Source organism: Anopheles coustani (assembly GCF_943734705.1).
Source record: "Anopheles coustani chromosome X unlocalized genomic scaffold, idAnoCousDA_361_x.2 X_unloc_145, whole genome shotgun sequence".
Taxonomy (NCBI): Eukaryota; Metazoa; Arthropoda; class Insecta; order Diptera; family Culicidae; genus Anopheles; species Anopheles coustani.
Window position 1 is genome coordinate 7501 of NW_026525099.1, and position 2286 is coordinate 9786.

The 2286-nt window shown below is 49.6% G+C and overlaps 2 non-coding genes across 2 annotated transcripts in view; both read right to left on the bottom strand.

Annotated features, from left to right (window-relative positions):
* LOC131270129 (large subunit ribosomal RNA) overlaps positions 1-305 on the bottom strand; it is a 4085-nt gene extending 3780 nt beyond the window's left edge. Inside the window, exon 1 of the ribosomal RNA XR_009179260.1 lies at positions 1-305. This exon is cut by the window's left edge and continues 3780 nt beyond it. This is a non-coding gene — a ribosomal RNA (large subunit ribosomal RNA).
* A 487-nt stretch (positions 306-792) lies between these two features.
* Positions 793-947, bottom strand: LOC131270127 (5.8S ribosomal RNA). The gene has a single exon (XR_009179258.1). It is a non-coding gene; the product is annotated as a 5.8S ribosomal RNA (ribosomal RNA).
* Between the last annotated feature and the right edge of the window lie 1339 nt (positions 948-2286).

Below are 2286 nucleotides of genomic sequence, written 5' to 3' on the forward strand. Positions count from 1 at the left end.
TGCTGCACTATCAAGCAACACGACTCCATGGTACGCTCGGTCCATCATCCAACGGGCGCTGTTCTACGGGCCTATCACCCTCTATGGGTTCTGAGCCACATTCAAGTTGGACTTGAAAAGCGCTAAGATGACGGATAGTGAGACGCACCAGTACACGGAATCGGATAGACGGACAGGCCGCCACCCCTACGTGCTGAGCTTCTCCCGTTTCGCTCGCAGCTACTCAGGGAATCCCGGTTGGTTTCTTTTCCTCCCCTTATTAATATGCTTAAATTCAGGGGGTTGTCACACATGAACTGAGGCTTATGTACCTTGCGGTTGTTATCGTCACATCTGGCTTGCGACTACTTTGTTTCAATGTCCAATATGTACCGTTGGACTCGGTTAACGGGCTGTTAGCCCGCGTGTGGTTTAACTCACTGATACCTTCCATTGCCCATACGCTAGTTTGTTTGTGTTCCTTTGGTCAACTTCCATACTTGAATCATTTGTGCTACCGCTGCTGCTTCGACGCTACTTTGACATCTTCGCTTCTATTTAAATAAATAAATAAGCTGAAGCTAGACATCAGTAAACACCACCACAGACACCACAAGCACGCCTTCTCCTCGTACTTCCGCCTCACGCGGGAACACGGACGCTCTAAATACTTCGAATTCCAATGCCAGTATATTGTAAACCACGGGTTCTTTAATGCTAGCGGGTCGTCGCGACCCTAGTTAACATCATGGTGCACGTCTCGTGACGGGTGTCACGGCGTAGTTAAATGTATGCGATACATTTCTCAAATATAAGCGCTCAGTCATCTGTACATCATGGTAGGTTCCCACGACGTGCAATATGCGTTCAACTTATCAATGTTCATGTGTCCTGCAGTTCACATTATGACGCGCAGTTAGCTGCGGTCTTCATCGATCCATGAGCCGAGTGATCCACTGCCGAGGGTGACTAACTTGCGTAAGCCGCCGCTGTGCGCGTATACCCGTTCCCCGTAGGGAGGAGCAAGCCGCCGCTTAGAGACGAAGCATAAAGTGTCCTCATTCCACATAGGGCAAGCTGGATGAATCCATTTTACCCAGGACGGCCGAAGCGGCGTGGACCAGGGGAGAACTGAACCTTATACTTCACACCACAGTAAGTCTACGTGTCCTCTTCCACATAGGGCAAGCTAGAACTAACTATCTTACCCAGGACTGCCGAAGCAGCGTGGACCAGGGGAGGAACACACTTTTCATGGAAACGTAAGGCATCCATGACTGCCATAACGTAAGCCGCCGCTGTGCGCGTATACCCGTTCCCCGTAGGGAGGAGCAAGCCGCCGCTTAGAGACGAAGCATAAAGTGTCCTCATTCCACATAGGGCAAGCTGGATGAATCCATTTTACCCAGGACGGCCGAAGCGGCGTGGACCAGGGGAGAACTGAACTTTATACTTCACACCACAGTAAGTCTACGTGTCCTCTTCCACATAGGGCAAGCTAGAACTAACTATCTTACCCAGGACTGCCGAAGCAGCGTGGACCAGGGGAGGAACACACTTTTCATAGAAACGTAAGGCATCCATGACTGCCATAGTGCGTAAGCCGCCGCTGTGCGCGTAAACCCGTTCCCCGTAGGGAGGAGTCAAGCCGCCGCTTAGAGACGAAGTATGAAGTGTCCTCTTCCACATAGGGCAAGCTAGAATGAACTATCTTACCCAGGACCGCCGAAGCAGCGTGGACCAGGGGAGAACTGAACTTTATACTTCACACCACAGTATTGAGTAATGTGCCCTCTTCCACATAGGGCAAGCTGGAATGTTCCATTTTACCCAGGACGGCCGAAGCGGCGTGGACCAGTGGAGGACTACACAATCATGAGGTTTGATATCGACTTGTGTGTTTCAATAGGATACCGATGGTATGGTTTGAACCGATTTGATTTAGCCATTCTGAAGTCATCACTTGGTTGAAGCGCTGAACTAGGGAGGCATCGTTTACATATATATTGGTTTTCGCATGCTCTACTAGGTTAATGTCATGAGGTTGGCTATCGAGCATGCCCAAGTGATGACTTGATTGTGTGCTTGCTTGAATTCTTCACATTTCATACCATCGGTTAGTTGTCGAATCATTCCTCGATCATAACCTTCGTTCTTGGTTCATGTATGCTCTCTTCCACATAGGGCAAGCTAGAATTAACTATCTTACCCAGGACCGCCGAAGCAGCGTGGACCAGGGGAGAACTATACTTTGTCTTGTATGCCCTCTTCCACATAGGGCAAGCTAGAACTAACTATCTTACCCAG